Source organism: Podarcis liolepis, assembly GCF_965112155.1.
Source record: "Podarcis liolepis genome assembly, chromosome: 5".
Taxonomy (NCBI): domain Eukaryota; kingdom Metazoa; phylum Chordata; class Lepidosauria; order Squamata; family Lacertidae; genus Podarcis; species Podarcis liolepis.
This window is the reverse complement of record NC_139556.1, coordinates 47,066,592-47,094,283: the sequence shown is the minus strand read 5'-3', so window position 1 is coordinate 47,094,283 and position 27,692 is coordinate 47,066,592. Positions and strand designations below refer to the sequence as shown.

General features: G+C 42.8%; 1 protein-coding gene across 5 annotated transcripts in view; it reads right to left on the bottom strand.

Annotated features, from left to right (window-relative positions):
• Positions 1–24,721, bottom strand: part of CTBP2 (C-terminal binding protein 2) — a 205,315-nt gene extending 180,594 nt beyond the window's left edge. Inside the window, exon 1 of one of the 5 annotated variants that reach the window (XM_083506116.1) lies at positions 24,606–24,721. The gene's annotated coding sequence lies outside the window, so the exon portion shown is untranslated. Of the gene's footprint in view, positions 1–2,631; positions 3,126–23,468 lie in introns of those variants that run through there. The other 4 variants (XM_083506114.1, XM_083506120.1, XM_083506115.1 and 1 more) reach the window with 4 other exon arrangements.
• Between the last annotated feature and the right edge of the window lie 2,971 nt (positions 24,722–27,692).

The following is a 27,692-nucleotide window of genomic DNA, read 5'->3' as shown; positions in this document are numbered from 1 at the left end:
AGGCTATCCATGAGTTAAATCTCCACAAGTGGAGAACAGAAGCAACTTGTCTCTAGTGTACATGCACTTAAATGGATGTGCATAGACAATAAGGCATCATGAAGTGCACAACCTGGAATTTCACATACTGAGCAGCTGCCGTCATGCATTTTGAACAGTTAATAAGACATGCTAATGATGTCATATGCACATAATTGTGGGTTCAGATATCTCTGGTATGCAGGTTGAGACCCTATCTGCCCGTGGACTGTCTCGCCAGAGTGGTGCATGCTCTAGTTATCTCTTGCTTTGACTACTACAATGCGCTCTACGTGGGGCTGCCTTTGAAGGTGACCCGAAAACTACAACTAATTCTGAATGTGGCAGCTAGACTGGTGACAGGGAGCGGCCGCCAAGACCACATAACACTGGTCTTGAAAGACCTACATTGGCTCCCAGTACGTTTCCGAGCACAATTCAAAGTGTTGGTGTTGACCTTTAAAGCCCTAAACGGCCTTGGTCCAGTATACCTGCAGGAGCGTCTCCACCCCCATCATTCTACCCGGACGCTATGGGGAACCAGGCAGAGGACCTTCTTGGTAGTGGCACCCGCCCTGTGGAACGCCCTCCCATCAGAGTTCAAGGAAATAAACAACTATTTGACTTTTAGAAGACATCTGAAGGCAGCCCTGTTTAGGGAAGCTTTTAATGTTTGACAGACTACTGTATTTTAATATTTTGTTGGAAGCTGTCCAGAGTGGCTGGGGAAACCCAGTCAGATGGGTGGGGTATAAATAATAAATTATTATTAATTATTATTATTATTCTCATCATCATCAGCTCATACCAATCGGGGACCGCCTGTCGTAGAGGTCTATGTACGTACAGCACACACTAGCCAAAGGGATGGAGTGAGGAGGTAACTATAATGACAGGGCAGCACCCACCTCAACAGGATGGCCTAACAGCGCTGGGAGTCCTGTCCTATTCCTCTCTCCCTGCTGCCACTTCCTGCTTTTGTGTCACTAAGTTGAGGGTTTTAGGATTCCCACTGCCTTAAGGGGGTCTCTATGGGAATTCAGCCAGCTCCTCCCCTCCTGCTCACACAGACAGTTGAACAACCAGTAGCCCTTAGGTATATTTAGAAACCAGCGCTACACAGGAGCATACGAAATAAGGATGAGGGGGAGAAATAGCAGGAAGGACGCAACTACTCTGCTCATGCATGATGCAGGAGCTGGGCGATCTAAAAATGACAGACTGATGAGAGCATAACTGCATCACAGTGAGGACACTGCACATATCAAACCAAAGGGGGCAGGGCTACCCCACATCCCCACCAAGCATGTCCTTTTGACATGTTGGGGGCGGAGAAACATCTGAACCACCCTGTGTGACTTAGTTCTGTTGCGAAGCCAAACAATTACATTAAGTTGTCTTTAACAAAATTATAAAACCTTTTGGGGCCTTTAAATTAGAGGACAACAGAGCTACCGCAGAGTAAATGCATACAGTACAGGCAACTCCTTTCTGTGGAGGAGATAAAGATTTCTTTTGAGCTCTGTAGTTCCATTAGGCAATGTAATGCTGTTGTTGATGGGTTTTTACCTGGGCATCCAACTATGGTCATTCTTTGAAAAAAAGGACCATTTGTATCCAGGAATAATCATCCTCAAACAAACTGACTGCAGCAGCTCAATACCGAAACATCAGCCTTAAAGGCAGCCACCTTATAGGGATTTTATACTACAAGGATTCGGAAAAGTGTGTTTACAAAACACCTCAAAGTGCAGTGGAATATAAATAAGAGTAATATCTCAGTCTGAAAGCAACTGTCAATATCAACATTAAGTGAGGGCTTCCAGAAGAATTTTGCTATTTTATATTGCGTTGTCAGATCGCAAATATTACTATTAATTAAATACCTTGTTTATTTTGTTTTAAGCACTGCTTTTCAACTTTTATTAAACTGATTGTTAAATTTTTTCCCAAGGCTTTTAATTTTTCTTTTTTCTAATTATTTCTGCATTTCTAAAAATCACATTTCTTCTTCAATGTTATCATTTATATTATTTTGTTTTGTTTTCCCTGTTTTTTAAAATGTTGTTTTAAACTTTTTAACATTGTAAACTTTAAAAAATATATATATATTTAAGCAATAATGCTCACCTGCATACACTTATCTTATTTAAAAGGAACCTTTTTTATGGTTGAGCAGATTCATGAAAAGGTTATTTTCAACTTCAGTAACACACACTTTGCTTCTTTGATTACATTGGTTGCTGACAATACCAATACAATGTGGTTCAAAAGAGCACATCATCTCTCTGATTACTGTCCAAATCTGCTGTTGACAGGTTGTTAGCTTGCACTACTAGTGCAACAAACGTGATTTATTTGTTATCTGTTTTCCTGTAACTCAAAAGTTCTGATTTGGCTTAGCGTGAAATGGGAAGCAGATACTAAGAGATCTCATTTATTCCTTAGGCCATACTAGGTTCTATATGGTCACAAGGTCTTCAACTTTGTTATTGTGAAATGAAGATAAATTTGGCACATGTGGTGGACCAGCTTAAAAGTCCTATCTTTTGACCCTTTGGTATATTAAATATGCAGCAGTCCCTCATAATACGATTATCCATTTTCACTTACCCAGAAGTGAGAGCGTTGTTGGCTGAAGATTCCTTTCAACTACCTCAAGCTACCACAAACTGTGTGTCTTGCAGCAGATCACCTAACAACTAGCACCCAACACCTTATCTCCTGCAACATCAGCACTCTTCCTCCTGCAGAGGCAAGGGTGTCCATAGGCTGTGGTCACTGTCAGCTGATTCCATTTAGGCCTATTCTAATAATTTAGGCCTATAACATAATTTAGGCCTATACTAATCCTAGGCCTCAGAGATGGCTTATCAGCCTCAGCAACATGTCATTACAAGCAGAAGATGAATCCTGGTGCCTTGCTTTGTGCCTCAACCAAGCCCTAACCCCTGGCCCCTGAAACCCCACTCTGCTTGATCCAGCTTCAACGTTGCTTGTTTGGACTATGGTCTTAACCAAGCAACGAGGAGCAGATCTTGGCTGAGGCCTGAAGGGCCTTAAAATCAACCCATTTTTCCACCATGAGGATCTGACTTGAAAAACTGCATCCTGGGATTGTCCTTAAGTCCAGCGACTCTGCACACACCCAACTAGGCCATGCTCTTTCTCCCCATGCAAAGCACAACTAATAAGTGTTTTCTTATGGTCCAGAAAGTAGAACGTATCTTTATCTTATTTGTCCTTTTTGTTCAGCTTGGAAGACTGAGATTGTTTATTTACTTACCTAGCATTTTTGAAAGCCATAAATTGGCACTGCTACACAAGTCGTAGGGGGAATTGTTTAAAACATGTACTGTGAGTTTTAAAAATACATAAATAAAACTTCCTACAGCCTACACTAATCATCTAGCACAACACATTCATTTTCATCCCTGCTTTGGGATAAATATTCCAGATAACAAATCAAATCAAGTACCTAAATGTAATTATTCCATTGTGATAACAATCTACTTGAACTGGTGCAACACCCTTGCTTATTTGTTGTCATAGCAAAAATCACCAAGAAGCTATTTTACATCAGCCTTCCCCAATGCCAATAAAATTTCTTAGATCAGGCTTCCCCAAGCTAGTGCCCTCCAGACACTAGTGCCATATTGAAAGCACTGGGCTGGAAAAGGTTATACTAAATCTTGAATACAAGAGGACAAAAATGATACAGGTAATAATGCAAGTCAAAAAACCAAAAATAAATTATCTGCACAGAAGAGTTCTTATATGGCCCGAGTGGGATTCACATGCTGTCACACAAGTAAGACCCACTCAAATACTTAGCGCATTTTAAATCCTCTATTAGAATGGAGAGGAAACAGCCATTATTGACCTTGGTGATGTACTAAATTTCCCATTCATAAGTGGATAAATCAGTGCTTCTGAGCAAGCCATGAGCTATTTGCTAAAGAGAATACTCATATAGAGTTTTGTCTTTGTTTATGGTCCCTACTCCCATCTCCTTTTGTTGCAGTGCATCTATCCCTGCCACAAATCCTACAAACATCATCCAAAGCTCTGCTGGCCTCAAATCAGTGTGCAGGTATGCACCTCCAAAAGAGCTTGCACACTGGAAACAAGCAACAGGATATCAACCCAATGAAAAATGGCAAAGCAAACCCAACATGGGACACAGAAATATAACTAGAATTATATGTCAAAATTCCTACATTCCAGAATCCAAACATCATGTTTTGTACTGGATGCCTGGGATTTTTCCAGCCCTACTCAAGCAGCTGAGGGCACACCACCCAGCACTTCCATGTCACTTTCTCAGCACAGTGTATTGTATGTGTAGTTTGCACAGTACACTGACTGCACACAGCTTAGGGCAACAAAAAATCAGGCGCACTGAATCCATGATACTAAACGGCTGTACCACACTGACTCCCACAAACTTGCTGCTAGCAACCAGCTGCAAAATGGAGCCAGGACTAAATCTGTTATTAATTGGATCTGAAAGCCAGGAAATGTTCTGCAAAATACACTGATGCAGGGTGGCTGATGCCAGTGCAAGTTTTACCCTTTCCATGAAATACGCTGCTTATTCGTTTCTCTGGCACTCATTATCATCACATTCATTTCATCTGCTTGTCTTCCCCCTCAACTCCGAAGTGTTGCAAGAGCTCTGCAGTATATGTAAGCTGGTAGTCTTGCTTGCTATATCACACTAAAGCCAAATGCAGGTGAAAAGCTTAGTGTCATACTGGAGAACACAAGTAATTGCCTTTTTACTGAGGTCTGGGATGAGCAAGGTAAATGCCACAGATAAATGAAGCCAAACAAGATATTGATGTTCCTGGCTATATTACCCCATAGCTTGTAAAGTGGCAACAGAAATGCACTGTAGATGGGCAGCGTCAATGCAAAAAGCATGAAGCAGAGATTACAAACAAAAATTTCAGGCAAACTGGCTTAACAGTCAGCTTCCTTGAATGATCAAACACACGGGACTTGAGGAAAAACCTGCAGTAATCAATTTACATAAAGCATATTGACTATGCTACTGAACAGCAGAGGCAAAAAATCACACCAGAAGACCGCAAAACAAATAGGCATCAGAATCAGAAGGAGTACGGTTCCCCATTATTTGACAAAGGACCAAAATGCAGCACTTAAGATAACAGCCTGGTATTGAAAACACTGCAATATTTATTTAATCTGCAAGGATTATAGGGTCTCTCTCTGAAACATGGAGACAAAAGGTGGATAAAAATGTGAAGCTGTTAAGATGCTGTTGCAGCCAACAAATCTGACAGGAAGGGCAGGAAATAGAACTTTTTATGCAGTGGACTGATGAAACATCCAATGACAGAGCAGGGAAAATATTTCCCGCTCCCAAGCTCCTGCATCCAATATTTTGGCAGCAGCCCTGTTCAGGACTTGTGATAATTAATAATAGTAGTCAAATTTTAAATTGGATATTTAAATTGGGTATTTGCTGCATCATGAAATGAAGCAAAGCAAAGCACCTCAACTTCTAAGTACAGAAGAAAACTTGGTAAGACGGCTGACAAATGAAGATGAAAGGCTACATGGATGGAAATATCATGGCTATTAAAGAAATAGCAGTAAAAATGCCTGAATTAGGATGAGAGACCTACCTGACACACATGGCTCAAATATAATTATATACTTGCTAAATACCTACACCAATAATCACTTACGAGTGGGTATTTCCTATTCCAGTACAACCCTCAAATGTTAGTCACCTGCACCACTCATTACAGCACTCATTACAGATGACCACCCTGTGATATATTCTTCATGCCAAATAATTGGACAGGAAATTTGAAGTATGCTGCATTATTCATATTACACAGGGGGGGAACTGCATAATGGCATGACTAAGAATTCAGTCACACACCATTATGTTTATCTCTATAGTTTGTGTACTCTCCAAAGGAAGTTCAATGCTCTTTGGTCCTGTTTCTCTACGAAGATTCACACATTCACACATCATACTAAATGTTTCGCCATGGTGTGTTTTTTACTGCTCCTGTATAAAACATACACAAGTAAGCAAGCAAGTAAGCAAACAAACAAACAAACAAAAGACACCAACTAGAACATGAAAAATAGGTTCTGGTCCATCTTCAATCCCTCAGTGCTAATTTTCAACTTGGAGAGGTTTTGTTGTTATTACTATAGATATGGAAAACATACAAAAATTTCACAAATACATACTATACATACAAAACCCTACAACGCAAATGAAGAGTACATGCAGGATTCTCTGCCATTGCAGGCGTTTGCCCTTTAGCCTGTGTGAAAGTGATGCACCAGAGGTGGTGAGGAGCTGCCAACACATGCGGGAATGGCATAACATAAAGTTTGTTATATTAAAGGAATTTGAGGGATTAATATTCTTTTAAAAAGCCAAGATAATGAATTATAATCCTCCACTATTCTCCTTAAAAGCTCAGAGTACTCAGTTGATATGAATATTGCCAAATATATGTCAGTGTGGTGGTAATTTTTGATATTTTAACTACATCCGCAGCATGTTTTTGTAACTCTTCTACTTTATTTGATTTACTGTTCTGAGACACTCTTCTTCAATCTCCTGAAGAGGTAATCCACTCCCATCCCGTCTATAGCATAGCTGCTTAATTGGCAAGTGTACAAAATACAATTACGTTGCATACAACTGACTATGCTGCTTATGGGAATACCACAGCTCAGGCATTCAGTTTTATTTTGCACTTTTATCTTCATTAAGCAAACTGTTCACAAACAACGCTTGCTTTTAGTGATGTAACATGTCATTCAGTTTTTTATCAAATCATCCTAGGCTAATCATCTAAACTGAAATTAAAGGAAGTTTATGCTAGGTTAAACACACATACAAAAAAGCAAAAATAACCTTAATTGCAATTAGTTGCTTTAGAAGCAAAATTCCAAGTGTCAAGAAGACACTAACATGTGGTTTTGATGATCGGTACAAGTTTCTAAAAAGGGCAGGAAGCAGGTTCCTCTTCCTTGTCCCCCATATGTACCCACTGTTCCAGCTTACTCCCTCTTTTCCCTTTACTTCATACATTTACATTCAAAATTAACCAGCTTCGGTGATGCTTGGTCTTTCAAGCTTATGTTTGGGTGATCTTAGCAAGCTGTTTGGCAAAGACAGCTGAAATTGAAAATGTTTCATTTGCTGAAGAACTATAGTTGTTTTAAAGGCACTGTTGTATAAATTAGTTTAATCATAATTTTATTATTGGTTTTACTGCTGTTTGCTTTACAGTGGTACCTCTGGATGCGAACGGGATCTGTTCCAGAGCCCGTTCACATCCTGAGTAGAACGTTAACATGCGACTGCTCGTCTGCGGGTCGCGCTTCCGCGCATGATGTCATTTTGAGTGTCGAGCGAGCGACAAAACCCGGAAGTAACGCACTCTGTTACTTCTGGGTCACCGCGGAGCACAACCTGAAAATGCTTAACCTGAAGCTACTTCAACTCGAGGTATGACTGTATTGTTGTTATAATGTGAACACTCTAAACACCCTAGGATTCTGATATATGGAGGTTGGTGTAGGAATATAGTAAATAAAATAAAAACCTATGGGCTTACTGAAACAAGCCATCTTCATAAAGCAAGATTTTAAATTTGGCTCATTTCAGAAAACCGTGTACAGTTACGACTAACTATGCACAGGTTCAGACATAACACTAAACTGTGATCTGTTAGAAACAGAAGGAAATATTTTTGATCTCTTCCTCACAGATGCATCAGAGGAAAAAGATGAGAGCAAATGACCCCAAGGCTCATCTAGGCTCTTTCCCACAACAATAACCCATCATGCTTATCATTTCTCTGAACTTAGCCAAACATTCTAATCAATTACAACAGCTTCCATGTCTGGTCCCCTCAAGGCAATCCTTACTCAGCTGTTCATCACCCAGAGGTACTGCTGCTTATGAGTTTTTGCCTGCAGTTACAATGCATTATGGATCTTCTAGTCTTAAAGTTCTATATTTCAATTGAACAGGACACAATCTAATCGCAGCATAAAGATTCAAAATAATAAATGTCTACTTAGCACAAAACAATGATATTCCAAAATATTACAATATTACAAGGAAGGTTTGTCTTCAAAAGCTAAATTATAACGCTTCACTTGTTGCTGTGATATTGAAAGCACACTCACAAAAATAATGGAGGAAAGGGATTAAATGCAGCAAGTTTTTTTTTAATTACTAATACTCAACATTTCCAGTGCTTAAAGTTTTCACATAATTTGTCTACTGTATTTGTAATCCTTACAACAATCCTGAAAGGGAGTCAGTATTATCATCTCCCATATAGATAGAGGGACTGAGCCCAAGAAACAGTGGCTTGTAGCTGCCTCCTGCACTCATGACAGAGGCAAAATTCAAAGCAGTGATTTCTCTATTCATAGCCAAGTTCTTGCAAAGCTACCCTGACTGAAGCCAGGGCCAATCTAAGCAGCAGACCACCACCCTGTCAAGGGCTCTGTGGGAAATTACCAGCTAGGATGAATGGTGGCAGATTTTCATCCTGTTTCACTGGGACAGCACAAGTGCAGGAAAGAGGTCAAGGATCGGGCCCCTTGGGGGATTCAACAAGCTGCGGGTCCCAAGCTCCAGCATCCCACCCACTCTGAAACACCCCAGACAGAATTCACTATGATGAGCATTCCATCTGCGCAAGCATTCTAACTTGACAGGAGGAATGATCACCTTTCTCCTTTCCCCATATACTGTAGGGGGTTCTCCTACCCTTCCAAGTCAGTTTTGGAAGCACAACAGGCATACAAATGGGGGGAAAGTCCCACTGTGCAAAGCCTCCATTGAATCCTGTCCCCTGTTTCAGAGTTTTCTGTTGGCTACCTCCCGTGGTCATTTTCCACCAACTTGGGTGGAGTTTAGGTTCTGCTGCAAGCCTGCAACAGTTTCGCCCCACCACACTGGCAGCACTCCTCTGTCTGCAGAGGGACCAGTCACCAGTATCAATGGGATTATGGTTGCAGACTTAACCATTACACTATTATTATTTTTCATTTATGAACCACTTCCCATGAGCCACCCCAAATCCAATAAAGATACCATTTGGAATAAAGAGGTTGAAAGAGGAAAATCTTTAGCAAGTCACTGAAAAGACAACACAGAAGGTGCCCGTCTGATAATGCCACAGGAGAGAGATCCAAAGGATAGATGCCACCACACTAAAGGACTGGCTTCGGCACCATGCAAAATGGCCCTACGGGTAGGATGGCATCTGCAGAATGCCCTCTCCTGCAGAACAGAGCGATCAGGTAAGCATGTAGAGGGTGAAACATTATTTTAGGTATTCTGATTCCAATCTGTATTGCACACCAATACCAGTGCCCTGAACCCAGCACAGCAGCTGACAGGCAGCCAGTGCAATTCTTTTAGCAGCAGCATAATATGATGGTGATATATCTGCCCCTGTGAGTGGCTGAGCTGCAAAATTCTGCACTAGCTGCAATCCAATCTGGAGGTTACCAACACTTGGACAAGAGTGGTCAGGCTATCCTGATCTAGAGACAGCCATAGCTGTCTTGCCAATTTAAGATGGTAAAAGGCTCTCCTGGCCACCAAAGTCACCTGGGCTGCTAGCAACAAATATGGGTCCAGGAGCACCCCTAAACTATTAATCTGCTCCTTCAAGACCCCACCTAAAGCAGACAATTGATCAATTATCCAAATTCAGGAAACACCCACTCACAGAGCATTAGCTTTCTAACATACAATCTGAAAGGTATAAACTAAAGACAACACACACTGAAATGATGAAAACTTCCTCGAACAAAGTATAGATTTACATCACTCTTGATTTCAGCATGGCTGAATACATGCTCAGGAAAAAACACACAAAGAAACCCACTCTACAATACTGCAACTGCAGAATCCAACCCAAATTTGAATTTAGCTGAAAACAAAAAGCCTTTTCCCCCCAAACTGAATTGCAAAGATCAGTTGAGGAAATAAATGGACAGCAACTCACATGCTATCACGCTTTAGGGTTTTGTTATGATGGGACACCATTCTATTACTGTTAAGTGACCTCAATTTTAAACTTATGTTTTCAATCATGTGCAGTGTTTTCACAAGATTACCCTTGGCACTAGAGGCTTTCCAAACTGGATGACAACTCAAAATGCTGCTTATTCTAGAGTTAAATTACACAGTAAGGAATTTATTCACACAACAGTCATCCAAGAAAATACAGATTTCCTATAATTTGCTCCATTCTTTTTCTATCACCTTTTCAAATAACTGCAAGCAAGCTTTACTTCGACACGTTATACTTGACTGGCATGCTATCCAAAATAAAGAGTGTGTTCTTTGCTATTTTCTTTACCAGTATGCGTCCACAGTGGAATGTAGTAGATGTTGATTCTTTAGAGACTGGACTGCTCTCCCAGCTATAAAAGACCAAAATTTGAGCAAACAGAAATGCAGAGAAGTTAACATATGGCAATCTTGCAAACTTCCCCAGCGGTTCACATGCCTGAATAAGCTCTTCTCTTCTTTCCCCTGTGCAAATCTCACTGAAGTGAACTAGTTTTAGAAACCGACCATGACTAAGGATGCAGGAGATCTAAAAAAATAATACAGCTTATCAAATAACAGGCCTGTAGTTGAAAAACAAGGGCACAGGGACGCGTAACTGTTTTAATGGCAAAGGCTAGGTTTTCATCAGCACCCAGAAACGAAACTGTATGGAGTAAAACAATTAATTGACTAAAAATTAATTAATTCATATTTTGCTAAAGCAGAAATTTGATGCACTCTTACCTGGGAGTAAACCCAACTGGGATTTATTTCTGAATAGAAATGTAAACAATTGTACTGTTACTGCTCAATCAAGGCAAGGTAAAGACTCCAGCTCCAAGGCTCAATATTTGGGGAAAGAAGATTCTCTCCACTGCAGTTGCAACAGCTACAGTCCACAGACCTAGGTAGCCAGATCTACACACAGCAGGATTTTAAAAATTATTGCTGCCACAGGCCTCTTCCGTACCTCCAGTTCAGTGTAGGCAGCTATTGCTATTGAAGGATAAAGGTTCAAAAGACTCCCTGGGTGTCCCAAAACAGAGATGTACCCCTGAAGCACCCACAAAATTATGTTTCTAATCCAAAAAACAATTACAGAAAATAGTACTTTTTTACTTGATACACACTCACTTTTACAGGACCTGTAGATGCTGCTCTCAATTTCACATTCATGGCAATTTTTGTCATTTCCCAAGCTGGGTTCCAAAACCACAAGCAAGGCTGGGGGGGGGAGCTTGATGAGTGGACCATTTCATTTGCATAGAAGCATCTGTGTGCACAGGAGGGACTATGCCATGGGTAGGCAAAATAAGGCCCAGGGGCTGGATCTGGCCCAATCACCTTCTCAATCCAGCCCGCAGACGGTCTGGGAATCAGCGTGTTTTTACATGAGTAGGATGTGTCCTTTTACTTATAATGCATCCCTGGGCTTTTTGTGGGGCATAGGAATTCGTTTATATTCCCCCCCCCCAAAAAAAAATAAATATATATATATATAGTCCAGCCCCCTGCTGAAAAAGTTTGCTGACTGCTGGACTATGCTGTTCTCCCATCCATACATTATTCCCAACAAGAAACTTCTTCATTTCTGCATTCATATGGGACATGACCCAAAGTAACACAACAGTCCTAACAAGAAGTCTGGTGTGGGTGGAGACTACCAGGAAACAATAGGAGTGACCAGAAGGAACACAAGCTGCCTTTGCTAGCTCACCTGTCTCTTCTCTCTAGTCAGCAATGGTGAGTAGGCACAGATGTGGGAGAGTGCAGAAAGGAAGACTGGAATCCATCCAGGGGCCTGGCACTGGTACAAATCACACCTCTTGCTTTCAAAGCAGGGGTTCCCAAGTTGTAGTCTAGGAGCTTCATTCAGGTGGTCCGTGGCAAGTCCACATTAAATATTCATATTAACTTTTAACTGTATTTATTTTATTCCTTACACTGCATTTTACTGTATTACAATTTGAGTTCCACAGAATTCAAATGCAATACAACAAAATAAGAAATAAAAGAAGCAATAAAAACAATTAAAAGTTAATACAGCATATAGCACCATACATTACAATTGCTACAACAAGCAGAAAAATAATTAGGTAGTGCACCAAGACCTCAACAATTCTCCCAGCGTTCCGTGGGGCAAAAAGGTTCAGGAAAAACCTTTGTTTTGGGGGGCACAATTCTTTCCCAGTTGTTCTGCTTCCGTGTAAAGGTGAAAAAACCTCAAGTATCTGTACCTGAAGCTGCCCTTAGCAAACTCCATACACAAACAAGCCTCTTAAGTAAACACACCTAAAGAATAACACAAAGCCAAGTAAACAACGTTTTGATATGCTGTGTGTAAGCTGTGCTATAGAAATGCCCTTTCCGTTGGAAACAGTGGCCTATATACAGAACAGAAAGTCAGGTCCCTGCCCTGAAGGAGCTTACAATAAACGATTTGTCACCGGTGAGGCAATGGGAGGGGAAGAGGAGGGAGGCAAGGATAAATAGAGCGATAGAAGGCCTTGAGACACAATTTTTTGGGTTTCGTACTCAAGGTGGATTTACCATAGGCTTCATGGAAAACATGGGGCAATCTGAAGGAATGGTTTCACAAAGGGTTTTGGAGGGAAATCTAAGCATAAGGGGTAGGGAAAGCAATTTAAAGACACAAGAGAGCTCCAGACACTTCAGGATGCTACGGTGTGAGGAGCAAAGGTCACAGGCAGAAAACTATGAAGAGACAGCCACAAGGGGAATTGAAGGGAAGGATGTGGGTTTTGTGCTGAATTCAAGACAGGATAGAAATCAAAGGTGGAGCATCATATGCTCTGAGTAGCATATGCTTCTCATGGCATGGAGGCATCAGAGCGGCAACATGACAACAAAGAAACAGTCAGGAAAATTACAGTAGTTTGGGTGGCAGATGACTAGATTGCAAACCAAGGTTTCCCCTAGAAGGGCAAACAGGTAGCGTATAGATAGTTGTACAGAGAAGAGCAACATGTCTTGGCAATAAACTGAAAGGGTTTGGGGGGGCAGGGGTAGAAGGAAAAATCAAAGAATGGACCAGGGCTTTATGCCTGGATACGGGGAGTATACAAGGAGAGAGAAACTTGGGAGGAAAGTGCATTAGGTTGGTCTCAGACAATGATAAAACATCCCACCAGAGATATCAGCTAGGCAGTTGGAGATCAGGTGGAGAGGCGGACAGAAAGGTAGATCTAGGTTTCATCAGTAAATAGATAGTATTGAGAGTCATGAGATTTGATGAGAAACCCTGAGTCACGTAAGAAGAGAACCAGCGAGGGCAAAGACATGGAAACACAGTATGAAGGGAGTCAAGTAGGAGGGAGTGATCAACTGTCTCAAAGGTAGCGGAGAGGTTAGGGAAGATAAGGACAAAGTGGAGACTGCTGGATTTGGCTGTAAGATAGATTTCTGTGAGAGCCAGAAGAGGACAGAGGGCAGATTGTTAAGGGAGCTGGAGAAAATTAAGGCAGCGGGAAGACATTAAGAGCTTGCTGTTGAAGGGGGAAACTGGACAACTGTCAGGAGGACAGGATAAATTAAGGGATTTTGGTAAGAAAAGGGAAATAATGGCAAATGGTGGCAAGAAAGGGAAAGGTCATTTATGTGGTTAAGAGGAGCAAAATGGCAGAACATGACAACCAGAAGCTGGGAGAGGACAGCACCAGAGCATAGGTGATGAGATCAGAGTACTCAGCTTGTTAAGTGACACAGGGGAAAAGAGAAAAGAGTTTAGGAAGAGGCAAGAAAAGGGAAAGCCTGGAAAGTGTGAGTGAGTGAGTAAGGAAGGAAGAGAGATTGGACCAGATAGTGCTGGATAGAACCTACTAAAGCTGTCTATGAGAGGAACAGATTTCACCTGCTCTCTCCCTCATCCTCCAATGCAGCCTCAGAATCTGCTCCGGAGGGTCGGTGGACCCTTGGGAGCAGATTTTTGCGGTGCTTGTGGAGGTCCAGGGGGGACGCAAGGAAGATGGAATCCCATTGTACAAGCCTGTTCCCTTACACAATGTTGGATTCTACGCAGTGTTTTGTTGAAAGAAGAGATAAAGTCTTTGGTATAAGGAGGGAGGGAGAGAAGAAAGGCAGGCCTTAGTTAAGCATCAAAGGTAAGGAAAAGGCACTGAGGAAACGTAAAAGCTGATGTGCATTAGGATAATGGAGTAGGGTGCTTCACAGGGAAGTTGGAAGAGATGAATTTATAATGGACGAAATCAGACAGCACTTTTGTTCTTTTACAGATGTTCAGCAGAATAATATAGTCGAAAAGTATCTACATCTTTTCAATATTGGAGTTATTTAGTAACTTTGAATCAGTTCACATTACTCCAAGTCTTCTTGGAGCTCAATTCCATAAAGATTAGGTCTTCACTCCACAGATTCCCTTACCATGCTGTGCTTCAGGGCCCTATTCACTTCACAATTGACAGGCACTGCTGCAAGTAAATAGCAACTGATTGTTTGACACTACAGGTGTATAACATGTGCTGGAGCAACCAAGGTGTTCCACATTTCCCAAATAAAAGCTTCACTAATACTTATTATGAATATTATTATTACTACTACTACTACTACTATTATTATTTTCATTTCTATACCACTTTACATTTTTAAGAAAAAAATATCGAAGTGGTTTACAGCCTACATTAAAACACCAAACAATCCAGAAGAAAACATTACAGAAGAAAGTCAAATATAAAGTCTGCATTCAAAACAACATAATTAACAGGAACCTAAAATTTATCTCAAAGCTATCAAATCAAAACATTACAATGAAGGTCATGTACAAAATGAACATTTAATGCACCAAAGTTAACCCAAAAAAATCTACCTTGAACATTTCAAAACAAAGCATTACTAAAGGAAGTCAAAGGAAGGCAGCATAATTAGCAAAATAATAAAATAGTATCTTAAACACAGAAGATATCTGCTGTTGTTGCTGCCAACAGAAGTTCATGTCAGGCAAGCAGCTGTGGAAGCTCAGGCTCAGTGACCTCGGAGACACTAAGAGATAGCTAGGACATATTTAAACATGTCTTGCAAAAAGTAATAATCACTTTTTAAAAAATTATCTGTATTTATTTTTAACTTCAGAGTATTAGAACAGGTGAAAGGAATTCTTGTGGGTTCCAATAAAATGTGTGCCTCCGCAGCAGTACTGTGCCTCCACAGGACTGTCCTACCAAAAACACATGATTATCAGGATGAATTTCACATACATTTTTCATGAGTGATAAATAAATCAGGGTATTAGATTCCTATTATCCATGATCATTAATCTTTGCTGAGAAAGTCATGGGAACCTGAAGAACCAACAGAGATCAGAACAACATAATCGAAGTTCTGGCAAAAAACCTAAAAGTCAGTGAAGTCTTACCCAAAATAAATTTAGAAACTTATATTGTTAACATATGCCCACAAATTCTCTGTGGATTTCTTCATTTGTAGCCCTTAGAAATCCCTTACTCTGCAAGTGTCATTTATTACATTTAAAATCCTGCCTTTCATTTATCACAGAGCTTGGAAGCAAGCAAACACAGAATTCCCAGGCAATCTTCCATCCATGAGTTAACTACAGACTCAGAACCCCTTTGACTTCAGCAAAATTGTTTAGTCAAGACTAAAGGTGGCGTGCTTCACATGGGAATAAATAAAGGGCTGGCTTTCCTCACCACTAGCAACCAAGCACTGCTCTTAGGTGTCTGGGATTAAGTAAAAGGGCATACTCTATCAGATGTGTGACTTCCAGGCTGGTTTGAGACCTCCCAAGCACTATTCCTTTCCTGAAATTAACACCTGGGGGAGGGCAATGAGACAAGGAGAGAATGGTTAAATAAGGACTCCACTGAAAAGGTAAACCTGCTTGCTTGGTCATTTGTGACAAGTAAGAATTGCCTCCAGGAGATGAAGGAGGGAAACATTACAAAAGAGTGTGGTTGTTTTTAGCTTTTCCCTTTTGGGCCACAAAAGATGTGGGAAGGGCAACAGTTCAATGGTAGAGTCTCTATTTTGCATGCAAAGGGACCCAAGTTAAATCCTCAGCATCTTGAGATAGGGCTGGGGATGTTTCCTAGCTGAAACCCTGGAAAGCCCCCGCAGGCAATACTGAGCTAGATGAGGCAGCTTCCTATGCCCTGAACATGGGCATATGAGAAAAAAGTTTGTGGGCTAGTAGCTTTTATCTGGAGAATAATTTCTAGTCAGTAGTGATAGCAAGATGACTTGATGGGCATCTGTTGCTGGGTATTACCTTGTCTTATGCAATCTGTCAAGCGCGTCCAATTCAGAATTTGCCATTTTTAAGAATGTAATGAGGATATTCTCATAACAGCATGAATTGCTAAAGTATTATCCATACAGCAAGCACCCAATCTGACAGAAAATTTGTCTTCACCAACCTCAGCTGGAGTAGATCTCTATCTGTAGCCTTCATCTAGGACACAGCACATTTAGGCTTGATGCTTTTTAACAATAGGAAGATTATTAGCACTGGAACCCAAGACATGCTCACATAAATTATGTTGACAAGTCCTCTCTGCTAAAATGACAACGTTAAAAATGAAAGCAAGTGGCAGCGTTCCGCTGTTACTGCAAACTCCTCTTAATTTTTTTTCTTCCATTTAGGAAACACACAAGGGCAAAGGGTACAACTTGGCTTTCAAAAGTGATTCATGACAGGAATGCCTTGGTATTAACTGACATTCTGGAACTGGAGCTCTGCAAAAAAGTCACTCTGCAAGAGTTATCCTGTTAAATTGAACCTAAATAGAAGCACACTATAAAGAAAACTGTCGATCAAAGACTTGTTCTATATTGGTAAGTTACAAAGCCATACTTTAAAAATAAACGGATAAGGGAATGAATGGCATTCAATTTGCACTACAGAGCTTGACACACTGAGAACCGATTCAGCTTATGGCAGTAGATGCATTTACCACATTTACACCACTGTCCCTGATGGGTAACACACAGTCTGAAGGGGAAACACAAGACAGCATGGAAAGGCCAACAGTCACATGTACCCAAATAAGTAGAAAACACATTGCAGAAACAGAGCCAATCTTGGCTCACCAGGATGTAAACACAGTGGCAGTGAATGGGTGAAGGATGCCCTTTTCCAGCAAGCCCTCCTTTACTCCTGAAGACCCTTTCTTGCCTCTCTACAGGAACCACAGCTTATTTTGCAGAAGCAAGTCCTCCTCCAAGATACTATCTAGGCATACATTCTGCCCTCTCTAACTCGTCTATTACCTCGCTTCCTGTAGACTACAGCACCAGCTGAACATGTCCTCCAACGTTTAGAGCCAAGTATATCCCCCTATGTTATGTCAGGGGTAGATTTCATGGTGCCCTCCAAATGTTTTGGACTCCAATTTGTATCAGCGCCAGCCAGTATGAACAATTGTCAGGGCTAGGAAGTAACAGACAGGACAGAGCCCTTTTGCTTAAGTCTGAAATCTACTGTGGGGCGAACTGCAATTGTATACAGTGGTACCTCGGGCTAAGTACTTAATTCGTTCCGGAGGTCCTTCTTAACCTGAAATTGTTCTTAACCTGAAGCACCACTTTAGCTAATGGGGCCTCTGGAGCACGATTTCTGTTCTCATCCTGAAGCAAAGTTCTTAACCCGAGGTACTATTTCTGGGTTAGTGGAGTCTGTAATCTGAAGCGTATGTAACCTGAAGCGTATGTAACCCGAGGTACCACTGTACAGGCTAGCTGAGGGATGCGTAGAGAAGAGCACTTCTCTGTATTCCACTGTGCAGCAGTCAGTCAGAGACTGCCTCTGTGGCAGCTTAAGTGTTCTTGCCAAAACCTTTTCTTCCCAACCTTTGACCTCAGGGTCAGCTTCTAACACTGCCACTTATTAAAGAGGGTGCTCCCTTATAGGTTTATTTATTTATTTATTAAAGTATGTAGCTTTACAACCTGCCACCTACAACACTGAAAGATTACAGGGTGACTTACAACAAACAATGTAACAATCCCCCATCCGCCCTGCTGCCCATAAAATATTAACATAGGACGGCAGTTAAAACTTCAGACTATGTCCACTAGGCTTGCCTGAAGCAACATTGACAGCAACAGCCTCCTAGTATCGAAGGCCTGGAGCAGCTAAAACTAAGAAACCAGGGAGGGCAACCTGAGAGCATGAAAGAGGTTGATATGTGAGAGAGACAATAAAGAAAAGGTTAATCAATTCAGGTTTATTTTATTTTGTCAGGGTGCAGTTCTAAATTAGACAGTAGTTCTATTATAGAGACAGCAGGACATATCCCCAAGAAAACAAGGACATTTCCTGTTATTTACAGAGCACAAACACTACTTATGCAAGTGTATTCAGGAGCAAGGCCTAAGGAGTTCAGTGAAACTTACTACCAGGTGAACAGATACAGCAACTACCCTCAACATGATGCCCTCCAGATGTTTTGGGACTACAATTCCCATCATCCCTGACCACTGGTCCTGTTAGCTGGGGATCTTGGGAATTGTAGTCCTAAAACATCTGCGGGCCGAACTTGCCTATGCCTGGACGACACACTGGCCATGCTAGCTGGAGTTGATGGGAACTATAATCTAACACTTCTGGAGAGAACCAGGGTGGATTAAGGGTTAGGTATGGGATTGGAGGCTTAAACGTTTTAACTTTTCCCATCAGGGAGCCTGCGGCCCTGCAGGTATTGTTTGACTCCAACTTCCATCAGCCACAGCCAGCATGGCCAATGGTCAGGAACCACAGCTTACTTTGAAACTGATCTCTTTTGTTTCAGAAATAAATAAGAATCCATGATCAAACAGTCTGAGATTATTTATTTTTCACACCTGCGTTCATTATTCAGTCCTTGCATCATGATGTAAGTGCATCATGATGTAAGAAATGTTTCATGGGGTCATGCTAGCTGCATGATCCATATGAGTTTTTCTTTATGGAAGTATTTCCAAAAGATGGAGACAGAAGCAGTTGCCTAATTTTCACCTATGAACATTCACAGATTTATTAATATTTCCACACAGCCCAAACTCTTAATATGTAACTAAGAGTTGCAGCAATGCATTTTTTCCCTTGGTAAGATGTTTAGTACACTATTTTGCCTACAATGACAACTCCCTTTTTTTGTCAATTTGAGACTGAATAAGAAGTTACTGAAGAAAATACTGAAAAATTCACCCACCAACTCCACAGTTGGAAAATTTATGTGCTCTTATAAAAGAGCTGAAAACCACATCTACAAACTATCAAAAACAGAATTTTATGAATCAGTTATATAAATGAAACGTCTGGAATACTATCAGCTCTGAAGTGCGTCACTACTGTATTCTGAACAAACTCTTAAAATGCAACCGTTTTTCGTCAGTGGCGTAGCGTGGGGGGTGCAGGGGGGGCGGCCGCACCGGGCGCAACATCTTGGGGTTAGGGTTAGGGGGCGCAAATCCACGGGTTAGGGGGCGCAAATTACTTGCCTTGCCCCGGGTGCTGACAACCCACGCTATGCCACTGTTTTTCATTTACGTTTTTGAAGTAGCTTACACCATCATCCTGCAATGCATTTTTAAAAAACTTTTTTTCTAACCAACTTTCACTAATACAAGCACATCATGGATGAGATCAAGATCTAGGCTGCATTCAGACATAGGATTTTTTAAATATCAGTTTTACTAGTTATAATGCTACCACTTCTGTCATGATTTCTAATGTTCCTTTTACACTGCAGAACCTGTTGCACTATGGAACTGTGGCTTTTCAATTGATATAATACCATGTTGCACTAAATTTCAATCACACCAGGCATGAATGTCATCAGATAGGCTGCCACTCCTCTACCCTTTCTGTGTGTGTGTGTGTGTGTGTGTGTGTGCGCGCGCACGTGTGCACACACGTACTTGCTCCCCTATGATTCACCACATGGTATACCAAAAGCACCACCCAAAAGCTCATTACATGAGCAGTGGGGATGTGATTCATGAAAACCATGGGAAACTTACAACTCAAAACTCCTGTGGTTCTCTGTTTAAACAGTAGTTTCCAGAAAAAAAATGTTTACAACACAAAAATGAGCAATAAACTTTCACTAGATTCTACCAGATTTCCAGAAGTGGATTTTACATCATGTTAAAGATCACATAAAAATAACAGGTTGGAAAAGTTGGGAAGACAGAATAAAGTTTGTTATTGTGTTGTGTATGTTTGTCCTTTATACTGTAAACTGCCCTGTGATCCTTGGATGAAGGGTGGTATACGAGCTTGATAAATAAAAAAGTAACATCTGAATGGAATCCTACTGAAATCCTTGGAAGCTTAGGTCCAGTTAGCTGAAATTGCAAAATCAACTGGTTCTAACAGCATGGACTGTTTCCCCAAATATTCATCAATACTACCAACAGCATCAAAGACAAGACATAAAGACCAAACAACTAACCTTGCCTCTCTTTCTGGCTTAATTCTTAAAAATAAGAAAATATGCTCACAGTATAGAAGGCATCCTTATATGTATTATAGAAATATAGTTGCTTTATTTTTTGTCCCTATTACACTTGATCAAGAGCACCTGGCTATACTTTCATTAATCTTTATGCACATTTAATTGGCTGTAATTAACTTAAAGAAAAACTATCAGCTTAAAAGTTACTCTTCTGTTGTGTTTCGCATTTCTTATGCACAATATGGTATCAACTGAAATACTTAACAATACATGAAATCCACATTTTGTTTTGCTTTTTTAAAGGGGCAAACTTTTCCTGAAATAGATTTTTGAAACCTCCTGCCAAACTAGGTTTGGGCCAAAGAACACTCTTCATGGATGAATCCCACTAAGTAATAAGCTTTAATCTACACAATTACACAGGTTTATTTTATTTTTTTAAAAAAGAGATGAGACTTTTTTTAAAAAGCATGACCCCCCCCCCAAGATGTTGAACTTATAAACCCAATAGGGTTTTTGTTTGTTTGTTTGTTTTGGTGGGAGGGGGCTCAAATTCCACAAGAACTATAAGAGAGATTTGATTTCCTGGCACAGATGTATATTGAATCAATATTTAGACACATACAACATAAAGCATCTTGGTGTAATCATGTGGTGTGTGTAATAGTATTTGGAAAGGAGACAATGTTATACCAAAGAGTTGGTCAAGAGAACAGGAAAACTTCAGACAATTACAAGTTAAAGGGTCAGATGTAAACATCTTACTTATCCCTGAAAATGCCTTGCCTGACCAGCAGCAGAGTGATAGGTAGAGAAATTGTGTGTCCACAGGAGTTGCTAAGGAGCTGGTTTACACATTGATATTTCTCTGCTTATCTCCGCAGATGGCAACACCTTTCCACAACCCTCGGCCATTTCATTCTTGGAGACACAGCACCTCACTTTGAAATTTTCCATTTTAAAAGGAGCCAAATGATGTTTATTACTGCTCTCTGTGTTTCAAGAGGTGGGGCAGGCAGGGAAAGGGAGGAGGAGATCCATACAAAGTACGGGAACAATCAAAATCAGGTCTTCCCCTCCCCCCCCCAAAAAAAACCCCAGCAGCCGTTATCCGTTATTAGCAATACGGTATGTAAACATCCTCTCTGGCAGCTCGGTAGGGGACATTACTTCATCATTATTAATTTTTACAACCGAATGGCCGAAAAACGAATCGAGCTCTGGTTATGTAGCTTGGGCTGCGAGGAGAGAGAAAAAATCCGCTTTCTCGTGAGGGGTTGTAAGGCACACCACACACGGCCACTATGCAAACGTCACAATGAAACTAAGCAGAACGCTTCCCCAGGAAAGAAAGGGCTTTTAAAAGCTCCACGCAAAGCAGCCCTCTCCCCAGATGGGGATGCCTTGCTCGCAAGCCCCCGCCCCCGCTTCCTGAAGCGCCTCCGAGACCCATCCGGATTTTCCCGGCGTTGCTCATTTCCACCCTTTCCCCCAAACCCACATCGCTCTGCAACTGTTTGCTCTGCAAGGCTCTGGCGGATCCCGCTTTCGTTTTGCCCACAAAATCAATAAAGCGCCTTCCACGCCCGTCCCGGGCCCCACCCCCACCCGCCTCGCTGCAGATCTCCAAAGTAGTTTAAAAAGAGAAAGGGGAAGAGAGAAAGGGGAGGGGGTGTGCGTGTATGGAAGGGAGGGGAAGAGGGTCGAGACGGATCCCACCCAGCCGCCCACCCTCTTGCAATCGTCTCCCCTTATCGCCACTTCCAGCAGTAGGAAAACTTTCTCCGGCTTGCATTCAAGTACAGCGGCGCGGAGCGGGAGGGGGAAGTGCGCCGGGCCCCCGGGTCGTCTCTGGGCAGCCTGGGGAGGAGGAAGTCCCGGGGCTGGGCGGCGTGCAATGTCTGCCTGCCTCTCTCCCTTTCCCCCCTTGATGCCCCCTCCCCGCTCCCTTGTCTTGGCCGAGACTTTGGCAGCGCTGCAAACCGTGGGTTACCCTGCTAATCTGCTGGCAGATGTTGTCCATCACACTCAGCACTAAGTAAACAATGCAGAGCCCAGCAAAACAAAAGATTTCCACTTCACCTCATTTAACGTCTCTCACTTACTCTCCGCCTAAGCGGGGACGGAGGGGGGGGATTTTTAAAGGATGAAGAAGGCGGACAGCAACTTATTGTCATTCCCCCCCCTCTCCACCCCCCTCCTTCCAACGCTTTCCTCCTCCGCCGTCAGCTTTTCGCCCTTCCACCATGCAACAGCAGCAACAAAATATCGGCTCTTTTTCTCAGATTCTCGGTTTTGGAGGTTTGTTTGGGGGTTTTTTTTGGAAAGCGGGGACAGGGAGAGGCAAGCGATCCACTTGTTCCGATCTGCCCCACTTGGGCTCTGGAAAGCCAGTGTAATCTTGCCATCCCCCCTCCCCAAAAGAGAAAATATATTTTTTTTTAATGAGACTGTGCGAATGGGAAGGTGGGGGAGAGGAAGGCGAAACATCCACACAACCCAGCGCGCGCGCGCGCTTAAGCACAAACCTGGATCGGAAAGCCTTTTCGACAAATCTACACACACACACACCTTTCCATCGCGCTGGGTGGATGGGGGACGGGGAAAGCGGCATTCGCCCTAAAGAGGCACCATCGCGGCGGCGAGAGTTGGATGGAAAGGGGCTCCGCAGACGGATTAAAGCCGGCCGGAGGGGGTGAGGTCTGACCAAAGATGTCCTCACATTTCAAGCTTCCCCTTGTCCTTCTCCTGCCCCCCCCCCTTTCCCTGGATGGCGCAGTGAAGCGAAAGCACTTGGACACTAGCACGGGCGCAAACATTACGAGGATTGCAGGTAGGTTCTGAGCGGGGAGAGCGAGACTCTGAGCCCCGCCGAGAGAACCCTCGCTTCGGCTCCCCTTCGCCGCCTGCCTGCCCGCCCCGCTTACCTCGTCGTTGGGCTCCGAAGGTCCACCGGGAGCAGCCCGCCCCCCTACTTGGGCGAAAGCCGCCGCCTGGGCTCTCAGCGCTGCATCTTCCCCCCCTTGATCGATCGCCTCCGCTGGCTCCCCGCTCGCTCGCGCTCGCTCGCTCTTTTGATTATTATTATTCCCCGCGCCGGGGCTCCTGGTGCCAGAGATCCACCTTAAAACGAGACACGCACGCACACGCCGCCCCCCACAAAAAAACTTAATCCTCTCCTCCTTCGCCCAGCTCCGGCCGCTACTCCAAGTGAGGGGGGAGGGGGAGAATCGAATGGCAACTTGGATTCTTTTCCCGGCTTTGTGTTTTTTTTAAAAGAAGTCTTTGGCTGGGGCTCCTCCAGCAAAAAAGAAAAAGAAAAGGGGAGGGTGAATCCTCCCCCTCCCGGCTCCGTTTCTTCCTCCTCCGTTGTGCTAGGAGAGGTAGGGTCTCTCTCTCTCTCCCTTTTTTTTTTCTTTTTGGGCAATAGGCGGGGTCTCTCTTTGCAAACCAATGACACAAACCCACATGGACCAGCCTCGCCCCCTACAGATACTCTTCACTGCAAATAGGCTTTCTCAGGGGATTAGTGGATCAGCTAAAGTACAAACAGACGCAGCAAGAAAGAAAGAAAAAAAGAGGGGGGGAGAAGGAAGGGGGGGCAAGAAGAGGGAGGAGGAGCGTCTCTTGCGTGGCGCTCTCTCTCCATCCCACCCACCCCCCAGTCCTACGGTTCCTCGCGTTTTCGACTTTCGCAGTTGGCAGGACTTGGGCGAGAGGAAAATTTAGGAAACGGGCAGGAACCGGAGCTGGGGAGAGAACCGGAAAGAAAGTGCAAAGCCTCGCCGCGGGAGCAGGAAAAAGGCGGCGGGTTCTTTCGGCGCCCCCCTCCCGCTTAGGGCCGAGGGAGCCCGGAGCCGGTAGTTGAAACGTGCCGCACGCTTTGCACCTTTACCGGTTGCTACGGAGCCGGATCTTGCCCCTTCCCGGCGTGCAGGCGCTCCACGCATTTTCTCTCCAGCCACGTGGAATTGCTGCCCTCGGCTCCCGGGAGCGGGAGCTTGCCCTTGTAACGTTACCCCCGCGTGGCAGCGATCATGATGCCCCCTGGGGAACCGGGATACCTGAGAAGTTCAGGAGACCCGTCACTTAGCCAGCAACTCCATGAGGAGGCCCGAGCTCCGTAAACAACCCAGCGGGGCACAATATCGCCCAGCACCGACCATTGCAAATCACCAGGCAAACGAGCACCGCAGTGCCAAACGCGCTTACTTGGGAGCACGTCCCGTTGGAGGCAGACGGAGTTGCAGGGAACACGCGTGAGCTCGGGCTGTGCAAACTGCAAGCCCTCAGCAGGGTTTGCTAGGGGTCGTTTACTCTGATTATAGTATGGTTTAAAGAGAAAAGCAGCTGTGGTGTATCCTCGCCGACGTGTGCAGTATTAGTGCTCCGGGGATTCAAGACACCTGCTCTGGCGTGAGTGCATGTATGTTTAAATGATACAGTGGCCACAGGGAATGCACACACAGGGAAGCTTTTTTTCACGCAGATGGCACCATGTGGTATGATTCTGGTGTTGGGATTGATGGGAGCGAAGCAGTTTTACACACCCCCCCCCCCACAGCGTGAGAGTTTGCACTGGTATATAACTGGGCGAGAGAGTATTTGCCAGTTCTGTGGTTGTGGGACACGAGCCCATTAATGCTGCAGAGATGTGTGTTTGGCAGCAGCAGCAAGAAGGATATAGGAGGGTATGTATGGCATCGTTGAGCAGGAGTGATTTGGATACAGTGGTTGGTTGGTAAAGATACTGAATGAGCTGGCGAATGCTTGTAATGGTTGTGTGAATAGAAGTGAGAGTGATGTTGTGTAAACTGGTTGTGTGGATAGTGTGGATGGAAGTTTGTATTGCGCTGCCTACTAGTTTTACCCAATGTTAGTTATATAGTTCTTACGGGTACTGTGAACTTCTATACAGCATTAGGGTTTATTTTAATATAAACCATCTGAAATTGAGTGTATTGTGTATATCTGTGTTTTGTTTTTATATCTGGATTTTCCTTATTGTAAACCACTTTGACACCTTTGAATAGTAAGCTGTCTATAAATGGACTAAATAAATAGTGTTTAAATGGACCTTGCTTCTGAATAAGCAAAGGCTTTGTTTTGCTTTTTAAAAGCATATTTAAAGCGGGCCTAAGTCTTGTCATATTCAATAGGACTCACTCCCAGATAAGTGCACACTGATTCTGTTTAGGGGCAGAATTTGAAGGAATGCAATATAGTGCTTTTAAAAATTGCATATTGTGCCACATAAACAGGCCCGACTTTTCATCCTGTTCTTAGGATTGCTCTTGTCTTGAGACATAATTAGCAACATTCTTCATCCACTCTGAAGCACACTAGAAGCCTCGGATTTTGCAGCTTTAAGTGATTCCAGGGTATTTAGAGCATGGCCAGACTTCAGCTTCCTGCACTCCCTGTTGGATGCTGCGTAGCACACACTGGGAGTATGTGAAATGTCCAACAAAAATCTGGCTCCTTTCCTCCCAGGAACCCCTATGCTCACCATGAGAAGCCAGCTCATGCAAACCTTTTATATACTGAAGAACTCACAAATCTGGAATGTGAGGGTTGAAATAATGGAAATCACCCTATTCCTCAAAATGCATACTGCCTGTACAGCATGTGTGTGCCCTTAGTCACACACGCATCAGTAAAAAAGAATTGTGCTGGCACATCAAGCTCTGTGCTTGCTTTGTCCAACTGGGGGCTTTCTGTAGCAGCATAGAAGCCTTTCGGCACCACCCTGTCATTTTCTCCCAACAATGTTTATTTGAATGTGTGATTATTAGATCACACATTCATCATCACCCCGTACAGAGCACATGTAATTTGAAATGGATGTTGCAGAGCCTCGGGATAAAGGCCACCAGACATGCTGAGCCCCTCCTGATGACATCTTAAGACAGAGGAGCTGACATGTACACCCCCACGAAGCACTAAAATTGATTTGAATACCATACAGTCACACTACGGTGTTCAAATGTCGAATGTGAGATAGCGATGGCACAGTCAGGCACATCCTCATTTGGGTCTTAAGTCTGTGTTGCTCTGAGGATGACTGTTAGCCCTATCACTCTTAGGTGTGGGGTTTTTTTTTTTTTTGCTTATCACAAAGATGCGGGCAGGTGGTGATCTTATCCTTTTTCTTTTTGTTGTATAATCTTCTAGCCTGTCTTGTCCTATTTATTTATTTCTGCTTATTCAGGAAGGAAACAAAATCCATAGCTTGGCAAAATAAAAAACCTGAAGCTGTATCTATTGGAAAAGGCATCATCATGTGAACTGTAGTTCGTGAAACTATGTAAAAAAGAGTTTTACTGTATATTCATCCAGAAACAGAATTTGACTATGATTATACACTTAAGTCCACATTTAATTTGGTTATTTGAAGGAGGATTGACTTGGAAGTAAAATGCAATAAATTCAGTGGGACTTATATCTGAGCAAGCATGCATAAACAAGTGAGCTGAGAAGTCCTTGTCTCAGATCTCTCCTTAACCATGAGCTAGCTAGATGAAGGGACAATCAAACCAGACAATATATTGACTCAATGCCTGTGCCTTTTAGGTGCAGGGTTGTTGTTTTGCGTGAATTGCTCGCACAGGGTGCCTGATCCGCATAGAGTGGGAGGTCAGAGGGCTTTTAACACATCGCCCTTGCTTTGATCTCAGTTCCTTGTACATAAAGGCAGAGATGCTAAGCTAAATGTATAGTTTAGTTTGACCCTTGAGCGAGCCACTCTTTTTCAGTTGCCTTTCCCCTTCTCTCTAGCCTTCCTTTTCTATCCCAAATGGGAATAATGCTACTTGACCTATCTTCGAAGACTGCTGTAAGTATTACTGAGATAATGCCTGTGAAGCACTCTGAGTGAACACAAGTACTAATGTTCAGAATTGGTAGTAGTGTTCCCTTGTTACTGGTACTGCATATGTGGTTATACGTATAGGCAGTTCTGGGTGGAAATGGCCTCCTGTTCATCCATAATAGGAAATTTGTGTACCATATGTGGTCCAGTAAATATTTTTGATATGCCAGGTACTATCATATGGCCAAAATTAGATATGGATAAGCCAAACCTGGGAACAATCCACATCTAATTTTATGTGAGTGCATTTAATAGCTATGAAGTAGAATAGTAATTGTGT